Raw genomic sequence first — 16736 nt, 5'->3', positions numbered from 1 at the left:
CAGAAGCCCAAAACATAATGTACAACATTTCTAGCCTAATTCTTTAGTTAGTCTTTTACGAAAATGAAAAATTAATATACACTTCATCATACTGAAATAAGAAACTTTCTAATACAATCAATTAAATCTGTCAATTAATATCTGACAACCAACTGCTGCATGAAGACAGAATGCAGAAAAACAGATGCTGAGAGAGGAATAGTGAAGATAAACTTGATTACTTCAAACAGTACAGAATTTTTCAATGATTATATTTAGAAAACTTCTTATTTCAGTATCATGAAGTTTATATAACATTTTAATTTTTGCGATAGTTCCCCTTAACACTAATTTTCTACACTCTATGCACAAGTCCTAAAGGTGATTAGAATATGAATACTGGCTGAAAAGCAGGTATATTTTTAAGGAGAACTTGACACCTACATACAGAAAGCTGTATAATGAAAGTCCTTTGCAAATTAAACATGGAATATAAATCATTTTCTTCATTAAAGCATCCATACCTGTTATAAAGGTGTTTAAATATCTGAGCTGTCAATCAAATATTACCTGCCCCACCTCCAGGCCTCACTTTCCATTCAGCAATTCCTACATGTCACTGCACTCCTCACATTCCCCCCTTTTCTCCTCACACTCTGTAATTGTGTAGGGCACTGTGCACGGGCATAAAGTACCCCATTCTGGTGCATTCACAAGATTTTGGGGTGATACACAATTTGCCACAAAATGGCACTTGCCTGCTTGCTGTGATTGTGTAATTCCAAGATTGCAGGAAACTTAAATTTAAATAATATAGTGTAAGTAAAGTTTATTTTGCTCAACTTACTTGATTGGAAAGAATTTGGATTTATTAGGGTGACAGGTCCCCTTTAAAGGGTACCCGTCACCCAAAAAATTAATCAAAATCCTATTTTATCACATTATTCAAGCATAATGAACTTTAATTACACAATATAAATTATGTAAAATGTTGTTTCCTTCATTCTGGGAATTCATAATTATAACAAGCAGACAGCAGCCATTTTGTGGACACTGTTATTAAGACAAGCCTTGTATCATCTCAGAATCTTGTTTGTGCACCAGAATGGGGGACCTGATGTCCATCCCCATGTCCTGGCTACACAATTAAATGGTAAAGAGAACTGGGAGAATATGTGGGGAGAGCAGTGACATCTAGGAAGTGCTGAATGGAAAGTGAAAGTAATCGCTTGGCCCGCCCTCTATGCCTAAGGCATATAGGAGGGGCAGGCAATATTTGATTGACAGCTGAGATTTTTTTACAACAGCTATGAATGCTTTAATAAAAAAAAAGAATTTGGATTTCATGTTTAATTTTTAAAGGACTTTTATTATACAGCTTTTTATGTCTGGGTGTCAGGTCCACTTTAAGCTGAGAGAGTTGCTGTTACAATGTGGTATGCAGCAACACCAGCAACATGGATGATCGTAGCTCATGGGATAGAAAATGCTCACATTGTATAAGTCCATACAGTTAGTACAGATATGGGACCCGTTATCCAGAATGCAAGGGACCTGGGGTTTTACAGATAACGGATCATTCTGTAATTGGTATATTCATAATTTAAGTCTACTAGAAAATCATTTAAACATTAAATAAATCCAATAGGCTGGTTGTGCTTCCAATAAAGATTAATTATATCTTAGTTTGGATCAAGTACAAGATACTGTTTTATTGTTACAGAAAAAAAAGGAAATCATTTTTAAAAAATGTTATTATTTGGATAAAATGGAGTATATGGCAGATGGGCTTTCCGTAAATCAGAACTTTCTGGATAACGGGTTTCCACATAACATATCCCATACCTGCACATTGCTTTACTTTGACTCAGCTAAGCCCCTTTAACTCTTATACTGTGGTACGGTCATCGTAACCCACCAAAAAAATGTAAATTTGCTTAGAGTGAGCACTTTTTATTATAAACATGTATTTTTAGTACGCCAACATATTGCCCAGCACTGTAAAATAAATGTGCTTATACAAGAAATCGTATGAATTACATACATAGAACGTACAGAGTTACATGCAAAACAGTACTGGAACAAGAGGAGAGGAGGCCCTGTGCAAAAAAGCTTACAATCGAAAAGGAGAAGGAAATGAGACACAAGGTGTGGGAGTGGGCAAGATCAGAAATAAATAGGTGAGAGATGTAGCATATTTTGTAGCTAACTTTTGAATGTATTGTTCATTTTCTATTAATTTTATAGCTATTGGAAGGTTAGAATGCAATTTGGCACATACGCACTGGGCTAATAAGTAATCTAAGCACTTTTTTGGGGCTGTTAAATCCCAATAAAAATGTTTTTGTTTTGTTTTTTTGTTACATTAGCAGCTCAGATGTCATGCATTCACACAGTTTATAATTTTAATGCCCATGTTTACACTGCTGCTATCTCTCACCCTCTCATTGTTAATACAGCCACAGGCATTCCAAGCTGCAGCAGTGTAGTAAACTTTATGAGCCATTTAGATAAAGAATATGTCATATTCCTGCTTTGTCTTATGGGACACTGGCTCTGATACTGTGAGTACATCAACACCAATCATAAAAGGTTGCTAGTGTTTGCCAGATAGGAAATAGAAATAATAAGCCGAGTACCAGGAAACAGATTACAACTTTCTGGTACATTGTTTCAAGAGTCAGAACAGAAAGGGATATTTGTTTTCTGTGGTTGGCCAGAAAGAAAACAGAAAAAGCCCCAAGTCCAGTGCCAATTACTTCTTCAAATACATAACTTTACACAATATTACACAGCGTTTTCAATCCAAAAGAAAACAATTATAATTCCAAAAACAGGTTCCCAGTTCAATACAGAGCACTGAGATGCACTATGCCTTTCAGCAGACTGGGGGAAGGTATTTTCTGCTGCACATCTCACTTCCTTAGGGCTAGTCCACACGGGGAGATAGCCACGCGTTTGCGGTCGCGGCGACAAAGCGCCGCGCCCGGCGCAGGCGACAGTTTTGTATGGGCGCCTATGTAAAAACGCCTGTGCTAACCACACGAGGCGATGCGCTTTTCAACAGTCGCCTGAAAAAGCCTGGCGAGGCATTTTCAGGCGACTGTTGAAAAGCGCATCGCCTCGTGTGGTTAGCACAGGCGTGTTTACATAGGCACCCATACAAAACTGTCGCCTGTGCCGGTCGCGGCGACTGGCGCGGCGCTTTGTCGCCGCGACCGCAAACGCGTGGCTATCTCCCCGTGTGGAATAGCCCTTAGCAGGAAACTGTAATCTGTTATGGCAACAGGAAGTAATAAAAGCAAAATAATTGTGCTTTCACCATACAACAAATAGACACTGGTGTGGACAAACTAGAACCTTTTAGACAAAAAAATTGCATTTTGCTTAAAGGGATACTGTCATGGGAAAACATGTTTTTTTTTCAAAGCGCATCAGTTAATACTGCTGCTCCAGCAGACTTCTGCACTGAAATCAGTTTCTCAAAAGAGCAAATCTGATATGCGGCTAGACATATTGACCGTTTCCCATCTGCCCCCAGTCATGTAACTGAATCAGTCTTAAGGTGGCCATCGATGCACAGATAATATCGTACAAAACAAATTTTTGTCCAATATTCGGTGCGTGTATGGTGGAAAAAGAGCCAATCGATAGCGGCAAAAGACTTTTATATCAGCCGTCTGATCGGGTGCCTTTGAAGGGACCCAAACATCGGCCATTGTTAGTGCTGAATCGATACAGGTAGAATTCTATTGTTTCTTCCCGTATATCTACCTGTATATCTGACGATTCAGCTCTACACGTGTGTATTGAAACGAACGATCTTTCTTGGAAATATCTTTTCCAAGAAAGATCGAAATTGTTACGTCTCTGGCCACCTTTAGTGGGACTTGGCTTTTACTATTAAGTGCTGTTCTTGGATCTACCAGGCAGCTGTTATCTTGTGTTAGGGAGCTGCTATCTGGTTACCTTCCCATTGTTCTTTTGTTTGGCTGCTGGGGGGGTGATATCACTCCAATTTATAGTACAGCAGTAAAGAGTGACTGAAGTTTATCAGAGCACAAGTCACATGACTGGGGGCAGCTGGGAAATTGACAATATGTCTAGCCCCATGTCAGATTTCAAAATTGAATTTAAAAAAATCTGTTTGTTCTTTTGAAAAATGGATTTCAGTTCAGAATTCTGCTGGATCAGCACTATTAACTGATGTGTTTTGAAAAAAAAAACCCATGTTTTCCCATGACAATATCCCTTTAATAATACGGCTTCCAACATATTTTGGTTGCTAACCCCCAACAAAGTATACTCAGCATTGCTTGGGGTAGCCTTGAGCTTATCCTTTACATAAAATACATTCCAGAATAATATATGGCTTTGTTTACTAGGGCCTAACAGATAAAACCTAACTTTCCTACACCAGGAATGAATTCTCTTTCAAGTTAGGAAAGGTTCTCAATTAAAAACAAGGTTGGGAAACTCCTCACAAAACAGTTTTTTTTTTACTTGGCATAATGAAAGAAAATATAATTCTGAGCAACTTTCCAATGTTCATTCATTACACATTCTCAGTGGTTTTGAAGATATTTGAAAATGTTTACAAAGCAATATTGGTCTGGTTCTGACTCAGCAGAAGTCAGTTCTCTGCCAGGTCGGTTCAGAAGTCAGAAACAGCAGAGCAATGAATAAACAGAGAGATGCGGCTTTCAATATAAATGATGTTTACAAGTAACCTTAAAACCACTGAACATTTTAAAGGAACAGTTACATGAAAAATTAAGTGTTTTAAAGTAAAAACAATAGAATGCAGCGTTGCCCTGCACTGGTAAAACTGGTGTGTTTCCTTCAGAAACACTACTATAGTTTATATAAATAAGCTGCTGTGTAGCCATGGGGGCAGCCATTCAAAGGAGGAAAGGCTCAGGTTACACAGCAGATAAGCTCTGTAGAACATAACGGTGATATCTGTTATCCACTATTTCACCTGTGTCATATAGACTTTTCAATTTGCACCATTGCTACAGAGCAGTTACTGTTCCTGAATGCTGTAAATTGTCATTACTTTCATTATGCAAAAAGAAAAGGGTTTTGGGTGGAGGATCTTTTTAGTGGCTAGGAAAATCCAGAGACTCCCAGAAAGACAGCTGCCAAATCCTGTCACAGAGAAAAAAAATTGTTTCTTCACCCCAACGCTGGCCACCTGATTCCTCTTTGGAGCAATCAATCCAACCAGTAAATCACAGCCTCCTTGGCTGGGGGAATTCATAAAAAAATCCCTAAGAATTAAATGGAATGTCAGACCAAAAAAAATTTTTTTGCTTAAGAAACATAATTCTAAGCAACTTTGTGATATACATTCATTACGATTTTTCTACATATACATTCATTACAATGTTTCTATGGTGTTTAAAGTTATTTGCATATGTATTGCTATTGAAAGCTGATTAAGGGCTCTTACACACGGGCGGTTTTTCCTGCGCAGGAGTAGACACACTCAATTATTGTGAAGGGGGCTGTATGTGTAACAATGACATGATTTGTAAACACAAACCTATTTGTTTCTTGAGAGGCAGCCCAAACCATTTGTTATATTGTCCCTTAGTGGGTTTTAAGGCTAAAGCCACACGGGGGCAAAAATGAACTATCTGAAATACGCCTGCTGATTTCAGCCCTAGCGTGGGCAGTAGCCTCCTCTCTTCTCCGCATTGAATTGTCTCAGCTCGGCTCAGACAGACTCTGTGGGTTCTGGCAAAGAATAGAGAGTCTCTGCATTTTGAGTCAAAATCCACAGAAGTCTGTTCGCCACAGGCCGATTCAATGTAGAAAAGAGAGGAGGCTACTGCCTGCGGTAGGGCTGAAATCAGCCAGCGTATTTTAGATGATTTTGCCCTCTATGTAAAATATATTGAACTTATTCTTATTATGGAGCAGTTACAAATAATTACTTTTGTTTTCCACTTACAGTCCTGCCATTAATTAGCGGAGTTGAACTACAGATAAAGAGTTCTGTATACCTTTCACCAGAACTGGTTTGTTTAACAGATAAGCAGCAGTCCTTTATGCACGGGGGATTATCTGTGCACTGGTCTTCTGACGGTTTATGTAAAATAATAGATTTTTCCTGATTAAAGATAGGAAAAACTTATGTTCAGCCCAAGCCCTATTGATTGCACTCATGTTAAACAAGGGGCTATTCAGCCTATTAGTGTCCTTATTAGCATGGCAGATAAGTTTATTACTGGCTACCATGTAAGCACCAAGGAAGCCAGTGTAAAAAATTCACAATTTATGGGGTATTCATTAAAATTCACAGCAGCAAATCACCCACTTAACACGTTTCGTGGCTCCACGCCACTTCATCATGGCGGGGAGCCACGAAACGCATTCATTTTTTACTTTTAAAGGAGAAGAAAAGCTCCAAGACAGTTTATTGGCAACAGATTAGCCACAATAGTGCATGCTAGAATGCTATATTTATTCTGCAGAATGCTTTACCATACCTGAGTAAACAGCTCTAGACACTGTCTCTGTTTGTTTAGGATAGAAGCTGCCATATAAGCTTGGTGGTGTGCCTGAGTCTCTCCCTGCTCACTTACAGCTCTAAACTCAGATTACAGCAGGGATGGGAGGAGGGAGGGGGAGAGAGGAGCAAACGGAGCATGCTCAAGCCCTAGCCCTGAAAGTTTAAGCTGAAAACAGGAAGTCTGATACAGAAGCCCATGAGTACACAATAGAAGGAAAGAAATGTGGTGTTTCTTTTGACAGAGGACTCAGAGCAGCATTACTTTGAGGGTTTACTGGTGTATTTATATAGACCTTTCTGATAAAGCTTACTTAATTTTAGCCTTTCCTTCTCCTTTAAACACTGGTTTCCTTGGTGCTCCGTTTTTTGCATCAAGTCCAAAGGAATTTTTAGCGTGGGATCGCGGTGGACGTCTTGCACGCTGGAGCCAAGTGCTCCCACTGAAATATATATTGCTGGAGTTCTGGCTACCATGTACCATAGAAGTGGGAATAGCATAACACCTGTAGTCTTGATACCAGGGGCAGCTGTTCCCATCCCACACCCTAACCAAAACAACAATGTGTCAATAGACAAAGTCCATAAATGTCAATAATAGCCCCAAGCAGGGGCATGTTTTGATCTGTTTTACTGGAGTCTTGTTTTTAGGGCTCTTACACGCGGCCGTTTTTACCTGCGCTCCCCTGCGTTGCGCTTTTTTCTGTTCACAACGCAGGTGAAATGCAACATGCTACGTTCCAACCTGCGTTTGGCGCTTAAAAGCGTCTGTGTGAGTACAGCCCCCTTCAAAATAATTGACTGCGTCTAATCCTGCGCTCCCCTGCGGCTGGAGCGCAGGTAAAAATGGCCATGTGTAAGAGCCCTTAGGAGTACAAACTCCACAGGTCTGTGTGCATATTTGAAGTAGGGATGCACCGAATCCACTATTTTGGATTTGGTCGAACTGCCGGATCCTTTGCGGTAAGATCTGCCAAATACTGAACCAAATCCTAATTTGCATATGCAAATTAAGGGTTGGAAGGGGAAAACATTTTTGACTTCCTTGTTTTGTGACAAAAAGTCACACGATTTTCCCTCCCCGCCCCTAATTTGCGCGGTTCGGCCAGGCAAAAGGATTTGGCCGAATCCGACTGTAACAGGCCGAATCCTGAACCGAATTTAAAGGGGTAGTCAAAACAAGTCCAGTGTAAACGCAGCTGTTTAATAATGCGTTGCTATACAGAAACTGATGTCTTTCCCCTCTGCACTCATGTTCCCCTTACAAAATGTGTGGTTTTGTGTGTAAGTGACATATCAAGCAGAGATAAGTAATTTGCTTATGTTTTTAGAGACAGAGGAAATATATTAATTTTATCTCTAAAAACATTACAGTATAAACAGATAAAAATGAGCATCAGATCTGAATAAGCAATTTTCCCACTGCCTTGCAATGCACATCTAACACCACAAACCTTAATTATCAGGCATTTTTAACCTTTGACTTGTGGCACACAGGTTCCTTTTTAACCCAAAGAAAGCTCACCTTTTGATCTGAATGGGAAACACCTGACAAAGCCAGCACAAGCATTTATTAGCTCCAAAGCAAATAGCACAGGGGGCACCTTTCAACCGGCCAAAAAGAGCCCAAAAATCTCATCATTCTAAATAGGAAGCGACTGGTACTGGATTTTTCATATCAGAGAGAGGCTGTGATTTGTGAAGCGCAGGAAGGAACGCATCTTATTCATTTGTAGGGCCTTTATTGATACAGGCGCATGTAAGCGTTGCGATTCACCTGCATTTGGTGTTTACATGCGCCTGTCAGTACAGAGCCATTTAAAAGGACTGTATGCACTCCTACTTGCACTCCACTACGGCTAAGTGCCTTAAAGGAACAGTAACATGAAAAGAATTAAAGGGATCCTGTCATCAGAAAACTCAAAACACATCAGTTAATAGTGCTACTTCAGCATAATTCTGCACTGAAATCCATTTCTCAAAAGAGCAAACAGATTTTTTTATATTCAATTTTGAAATCTGACATGGGGCTAGACATTTTGTCTATACACTATATCATTCCCTATCCATTTACATAATCTATTACTAATCGTGAATGAATGGAGATATGCAAGCTAAAACAGATCCCCAGCAGAAGTAATTAAATGGAAAAATATTACATTGTACGGATTTTCCTTTTGCACAAATGCTACATGTAGAGAGACAGGATTTCTGGTGATTTTAATAGAGTGAGCTCTAATATATCTTCTAGGCAAAAGGAGCACCTTTAACAGTCAATGATTATCCGACACCCAACTGCTGCATGAAGACAGGTGCGGAGAGAGGGATAGTGAAGATAAACTTGATAATTTCAGAAACAGTACAAGATTTTTAATTGATTGTATATAGAAAGTGTCTTACTTCAGTTTGCTGAAGCTTATATTAAATTTTCATTTTCGTGATAGTTCCCCTTTAAGTTACACAGGGCACACAACACTATACCATAAAAGTGATTAATAGAAAGTATGCAAGTAGGTGTTTTATCTGCCCTTTAACCTTAGTGACAATACTAGAGGAATCCCAATCAGTCATAGTTAGACACACTGCCAGTGACGGGGGCACTTGAACACTCACTTTTGCTTGATAAATGATCTTAAGTGCTGTACTCGCAGGGGACCGCATTCAGGATAATGGAAGGTGGTTCTGCTGTGATGCCTCACATTCGGGCACATTTCCAGCAATCAGAACAAGAGGGGAAAATGCAGCATGTGTGCCAGTTGCCTTAGGGCTAGCATCACTTAGCATTCCTTCTCAGCATTTGCCCCGGGATGCCAGGAATAGTTTAACCACAAGAACTGGTATTAGCAACCCAGCAGGAAAAAACGCAAGCAATCCCGAGGTAAACATTAGGTGCTCCTAACCCAGCCACACTGGGATTTTATCTCTATGCTCACTTTCTGTTTCTCTCTGCACGTTTATTTTTTTTAAACAATACCCAATGGCAAACTAGTCGCTATATTCATATGTAGTTAGGTCTATAAATCTTTGGACAGAGACAATTATTTTCTAATTTTGGTTCAGTACATGACCACAATGAATTGTAAATGAAACAACTCAGATGCAGTTGAACTGCAGACTTTAATTCAGTGGGTTGAACAAAAAGATGGCATAAAAACGTGAGGAACTAAAGCCTTTTTTTAACACAATCACTTCGTTTCAGGGGCTCAAAAGTAATTGGACAATTGACTCGAAGGGTAGAACTCGACAGTGCGGCTCGAGCCATTCGATGAAACGCATGCGACGTGTCCGATGTCCTAAAGATACAGGAAGTGAAGGAGATATCGCAGGTAAGTACTACATTTATCCGACTGCCGGATGAAGACTCAGCGTGCATCGTTTCCATCTGATAGCCGGATAAATGTAGTTCTTGATTGTCATTATCAATGAAGCAGATAAAAGCCCTGGAGTTGATTTGAGTGGGGGGGGCTTGTATGTGGAAGATTTTGCTGTGAACATGTGGTCAAATGAGCTCTCCATGCAGGTGAAACAAGCCATCCTTCAGCTGCAACAACAGGAAAAACCCATCCGAGAAATTGCTACAATATTAGGAGTGGCAAAATCTACAGTTTGGTACATCCTGAGAAAGAAAGAAATCACTGGTGAACTCAGCAACGCAAAAAGACCTGGACGTCCATGGAAGACAACAGTGGTGGATGATCGTAGAATCATTTCCATGGTGAAGAGAAACCCCTTCACAACAGCCAAACAAGGGAACAACACTCTCCAGGACGTAGTGTATTGATATCCAAGTCTACCATAGGAGAGGAGACTGCATGAAAGTAAATACAGAGGGTGCACTGCAAGGTGCAAGTCACTCATAAGCATCAAGAATAGAAAGTGAGATTGGACTTTGCTAAAACATCTAAAAAAGCCAGCACAGTTCTGGAAAAACATTCTTTGGACAGATGAAACCAAGATCAACCTCTAGCAGAATAATGGCAAGAAAAAAGTATGGAGAAGGCGTGGAACAGCTCATGATCCAAAGCATAGCACATCTCTATAAAACATTTGGGAGGCAGTGGGCTGTAATGGCTGCCAGTGGCACTGGGACACTAGTGTTTATCCATCATGTGACACAGGACAGAAGCACAAGAATGAATTCTGAGCTGTTCAGAGACACTGGGGCTCATTTATCAACACTGGGCAAATTTGCCCATGGGAATTTACCTATAGCAACCAATCAGTGATTACTATTTTAAAGCCAGCTGCAAGTAAAACAATGAATGCAGCAATTTGATTGGTTTCCATGGGTTACTGCCCATGGGCAAATTTGCGCAGTGTTGATAAATGACCCCCACTGTCTGCTCAAATCCAGCTAAATGCAGTCACATTGATTGGGAGGTGTTTCATAATGAGCCAAAACATACAGCCAAAGCAACCCAGGAGTTTATTAAAGCAAAGAAGTGGAATATTCTTGAATGGCCAAGTCAGTCGCCTGATCTGAATCCAATTGAGCTGCATTTCACTTGTTGAAGACTAAACTTCGGACAGAAAGACCCACAAACAAACAGCAAGTGAAAGTCACTGCAGTAAAGGCCTGGCAGAGCATTAAAAAGGAGGAAACCCAGAATCTGGTGATGTCCATGAGTTCAAGACTTCAGACTGTCATTGCCAGCAAAGGGTTTTCAACCAAGTATTAGAAACGAACATTTTATTTTCAGTTTTTTAATTTGTCCAATTACTTTTGAGCCCCTGAAATGAAGTAAAAGGCTTTCGTTCGTCACATTTTTATGCCATCTCTTTGTTCAACCCACTGAATTAAAACTGAAAGTCTGCAGTTCAACGGCATCTGAGTTGTTTCATTTAAAGTCATTGTGGTCATGTACAGAACCAAAATTAGAAAGAAAAAAAACAAAGTTGTCTGTGTCCAAATGTTTATGGAGCTAACTGTATATCCCTGCAGTGTGAGCACTGGATAAAACCTCCAAACATCTTCAAGTGTATCCATTAGCAGCCCTGCCAGCTGTTGCTACATTGCAACTTCCCAGATCCCCATAAGACATATTTGGTGCTGGAAGATTTGATGCAACATATACTGGAGCCTGGAGAGCCCCATGGTTTATGGCAAATAAGATACGTTTTATTCTGAATTCCCTGGAAACCCTCAGCACAGAGCGACTACTGAGATACAAATACTGTATGACAATTTCAATTAGAATTCATAAGCGGATGACCCCCCTATATAGGGAAGTCGCACCTGCCAGGGCAGCTTCAGAGCAGAGGAAGCAGCAAAAGCTGGGATCTTCCATCGGGCAGGAGAGGGGTGCCCCACGTGTTCTCAGTGTCACCGCAGATGGCTAAACTAGCGCAGCGACACACCACCTGTCACACATTGTCACTACCTTGCGCTACACGTACCTCGGCCTCCCTCGTGTGGTCACCAGCTTCCCGCCCATGGCCGTGGGATCAAAGTGACGCATCTGTCAGCGGCGAGCTCCGATCTCACTCAAGCACCCACCGCGCTGCGGGAGAGGGTGGGACGGAAGAACACAAGGTGATAGTGGAGGGGGCGGAGAAAGAATCAGCCTCGGGATCCGCGGATCTGGAGCGACAGAGTTTTAACGCTACGCCCCCCCTAAAGCCAATGGCTGAGCTGGCGCGAAGGTGACCAATCACAAGCGGGTGTGGATCCCAAGGCCTGACAGGCCAATGGGAGGCGGACGGGGCAGTGTCGCTGGCCAATAAAAAAAAACAAATAAACGGAGATCAATGAGTGAATGGTCCAATGAGAAGGGCCAATGGGGAGGGGAGATTAGGGCAGGAAAGTGCCTCAGCGTCACACATCCCAGGAATGGGACTGGTATGAACCACCCTGACTGTCTCTTCTTATGGAATGGACCAGAAATAAATCTACAGCCACCTGCTATTGGGAACCTGACTGACACGCCCCTTCCATGTCACCTATCACAGGGTACAATATACCTGGGTCACATTGCCACACCATAAGAATTCCTCCTAATATTGTGTCACACTGAAGCAGCATGTTCCCACAGAGATCCCCAAGCCATTCTATCATAGGGAACCATATAAATTGCCTGTTTAAGACTCCCTACTCTTTTCTGCTTTATCCTATGAATCCCCATGCCACCTGCTCTCAGGAGATAACACATCTAAGGGCAGAGACACATTGAGATTCGGAGAGATTTAGTCGCCAGGCGACACATCGCCTCTTCTTCGGGCAACTAATCTCCCAGAACTACCTCCCTGTCGGCTAAAATCGCCGGCGGCTTTGGCACTCGGATCACTTGTTTTTCCGAAGTCGCCTGAAGTTTACTCGTGAAGCAATCCCGCCGTAGATTTACATTCTAGCCAGCGGGAAGGCAGTTTGGGGAGATTAGTCGATTCATCGCCAGGCAACCAAATCTCCACGTGTGTCTCTGCCCTGACACTTCTATAAGTGCTGAGGCAGTTAACTCACAAGCCCACCACGAGACACAAAACACTAACTTTAGGTCCTACAATATCCGATAACATATCAACCTGGAGTCGTTTAGAAAACCACACCAAGCAATGGCTATGGGACGATACTGGGAGCTGTAGCTTCCAAGTTGCTATAGAGTGACTGGCTTCTATTTCTCGTCTTATTAAAATGTAACAATTTTTGAGGTGGAAAAGGTTTTCATATAAAATTCACCCATATCCATCACGTTCAACCCACACAGCTTGCACAGAGGTTAGAAGTATTATCTGTGCTCCAAGGCAATACTATGTGGCCCAGGCCCCCAACTCACTACTTCCAATTCTAAATATACTATTAATCTGTTGCAAGCCCCACCAGACAATCACTCGTAAGCTCTCTCCCCCCATTGTTTGTATGTTCTCTCCATTTAAATTGCACCCTTACCCCTCTTGCTCCCTTAGCAGTTGCTTGTGGAGAGGTAATTTCAGGCAGTTTGCCCCTGGGAATTGTGCAAGCTGCTCACAATCTCCCCTTTTAGGGTACTATTTATCATAGTCCGAATGCCAAAAACTCAAAAAAATTCTATTTTTTTTTTTTTTTTTTTTTACTATAAAATATCAATTTGTATGGGACAAAAACCTTGAATTTAAGGATTTATTAAACCCCCAAGGCTGCAAAAAGTCAGAATCTAAAAATCTGGCATCTCAGACCTGCCGAGGTTGTATATAACTTAGTGGGAGAGGTACCTATACTATTTGGAAGTTGCTGTGGTCTGCTCTGGAATTAGCCGATAATCATATTTTGGACTTTTCAAGCAAAAATCCGAAAAACTGTATGATTCAGGAAAAAAACTCCTAAAACACTATATGTGATTTTTCTTACAATTTTTTTAGAGTTTTTTCCCCGAATTGTGGATTCTAGTTTGGTCTGACGTTTTTTATTTATATAAATGAAAATAAAATTAGGTAAATAAGCCCCCCCATGTTGCACCAAGGCATTCTGTGCAGGATTCTCCCCTTTAAAGGGATCAAAACCTCAATTTATATATACTGTACATAAAGCCAGCTTCAGACTGGGGTTGGAGAGCCCCCCCCCTTTGCTGCCACCACAGAGGCTTCATACCCGTCAGGGCCCCAGTAGCAGATTTAGTAACTCACAGATGCCACCCCCCATTTGTGTACCAATTGTGTTTGCTGAGGTTGCTGTCAAGGGAGGCCCAGGGGGAGTAACATGAGTTTTTGGTGGAGTGCGTCTGGGTCCACTGTGCGATTGGCAGTTTTAAATGGCTAATACCAGGCTTTTGGCTCACCAGCTCTTTTTGCACGTCACACTGTTGTCTTCCCATTAGGTCTTGTACTTGCCTATGCACTCCTTTATAGACAGTTACCTGGGGTTGCTTACACTTTTTGCTAGGACTGTTAAGACTGTCTCAGAAACCACTATTAGCAGAAAATGAATGTTATGACCTCTATTCATGATACACATGGGTGGTCATATAGAGCAAAAATCGACTATTCCGCAACCTGGCCTAACCACCTCATCTTCTCTCTATGGTAGTTTTAAAGGACACAGAAATTGCACAGTGGGATCAAATTGCCCTCCATTCACTACAAATAAATACAACAAATTCTGTCTTCCTCTGTCATACTTTGATATTCCCAGGGATGCCTTGATCCCACATAGTCAATTCAGAAAATTTGCTATACTGTACATGTGTTGCCTGGGGGAGGAATAAGAGGTCCCTAGGTAAATAAAAAAAGATGGATCCATTGCACTCCAATGGAAAGTATCCCAGTCTGGCACTTCTCTTCTCATGTTAGTGATTTGAGTCAGTGGGAGGCCTAACAGGCTGGCCCAGTGATAATTGTCTTTCCTTATTGTGTACAAAGTGCTGGTGTGACCATCGCTGGGAAACACTCACCAATGCGTTTTCAAGAGATGCTTGCCTGACCAAGAACTACACTGACAGGGCTGAGGTGATTACCATTCAGGTCAATGGTGGTGCATTTGCCAATGTTTTGCTGTCCTCCTGTCGAGCTAGAAATCAAGCAGCAGTTAGACACTGGCAATTACTCCTTATGCCATTGCCTTTCTAGCAGAAATGGGCTGTCTGCCTTCCAATTACAACTCCTACCAGTCAAAGGCATGTGTTGGGCTAGTGAAGACACATCTTCTAACCAAAAACCACAAGCGATGTACAGTCCTTAATCACATTGGAATTGTTTAACCTGCCACTATGATGATACCAATATCTCATATCTCTGCTTTCCAATCCCTCCACCCTCGTTTTGCTCTACTTTCCTCTCTCTTACATCAACCCCCCCCCTCCTTTCCCAGTGTAAATAAACAGACACAAAACACACAGGCACCATTAGACAAACACAATAACACAATGATACGTACACAGGACACCACAGTACATTAGATCAAACTCTCTCCTTCATTTCCCCTTTATAAAGGCAAACCTAACATGACAGGCCTTGCACACGCACATCTCAGCCATCACATGACAATAACACACATCCCTCTCCCACTGTGCCCCTGTGTGAGTCACAAGGCCACCATTTTGGAATAAAGCCTTTCATTAGAGCTGAATCACGGTTAGTCACTACTCATTGCTGTATATTTATTCTCTAGCACATGCACTGTTAGTATACACAATTAACCACGTACCGAATCCCCACAAAAGCATCAGCTGAATTCAAAACCAATTCTGAACCCAAATTTAATTGTATTCAAGCAAAACTCCCCAAAACACTACTTGTCCAAAAAATCCTGTCAACTGGAGGCCTATATTGGTTGGCTGGGCAGACCCAAAACCCTATCTGTACCCAATAACCCACATCACTATTTGACCCTCAGCCTGACCCCACGGGTGGGCTGGGGTATGCCTTGGGCTGGTATAGAAGCTCAAAACATGATGTACTATATTTCTAGCCTAATTCTTTCATTAAGCTTTAGTATTCCTTTAACTAGCATTGCATATTGCAAAGAAAACCCTCCCCCGCTACTTGTGTCTGAGGTTGACAGTCTCACAAATAGCATGCACATAGCAGTGGCGTTGATGTGGGTGTTTTGGAACGATTGTAAATGTGCCCTAGCATCTTTTTATTAGGTACTGGGAACACAGCTCTATATAACGCAAAGTTCATCGTTATTGACATAAGAGGGATATCCCTAAACTGAACATAGAGGTACACCATTGATATAAAAATTTCCCCGTATTTTAAGGGGAAAGTACACCCGGAGCTCCCCCAAGTAAGGTTAGGATACTTCTAAGAAAAGAGTCTGTATAGCGGAGAGTTATGGTGGCCATACACGTAGAGATCCGCTCGTTTGACGATTTTGCCAAATGAGCGGATCTCTCCCCTATATGTCCCACGTTGAGGTAGGAAATATCGGGCTGATCCGATCTCCAAACGAGTGGATCTCTTCCCTATATGCCCACATTGAGGTAGGCAATATCGGGCTGATCCAATCATGGGCCCTAGGGTACAACGATCGGATAGTAGTCTTACTACTGGGAATATATTAAGTAAAACACACTTATTTATTCCAAATTTAAAATACATATAAAAAAGATTGGACATAGCAGCAATATATTAGGTGTACTCTTATAAAATGTGATATTATCCTAACTTACTTCTAGTGAAACAAATGGATTGATTCCACTCCGAATACATTGCTGCTATGTCCAATCTTTTTAATTTGTATGTATGTGTATTTTAAATTTGGAATAAATAAAATGTGTTTTACTTAGTCTATTAAGATAAAGTAACTCTCCACTATATGGACTCTTCA

General features: G+C 41.3%; 1 protein-coding gene across 2 annotated transcripts in view; it reads right to left on the bottom strand.

The window, feature by feature from the left end:
• The window catches only part of LOC108700317 (bromo adjacent homology domain-containing 1 protein), a 110770-nt gene that overhangs the window by 43886 nt on the left and 50148 nt on the right, over positions 1 to 16736 (bottom strand). Inside the window, exon 1 of one of the 2 annotated variants that reach the window (XM_041575414.1) lies at positions 11894 to 12082. The exons of the other annotated variant lie outside the window; for it this stretch is intronic. The gene's annotated coding sequence lies outside the window, so the exon portion shown is untranslated. Of the gene's footprint in view, positions 1 to 11893; positions 12083 to 16736 lie in introns of those variants that run through there. 2 annotated transcript variants of the gene reach the window in all.

Source organism: Xenopus laevis, chromosome 8S (genome assembly GCF_017654675.1).
Source record: "Xenopus laevis strain J_2021 chromosome 8S, Xenopus_laevis_v10.1, whole genome shotgun sequence".
Lineage (NCBI taxonomy): Eukaryota > Metazoa > Chordata > Amphibia > Anura > Pipidae > Xenopus > Xenopus laevis.
This window is presented reverse-complemented; position numbering and strand designations above follow the sequence as displayed.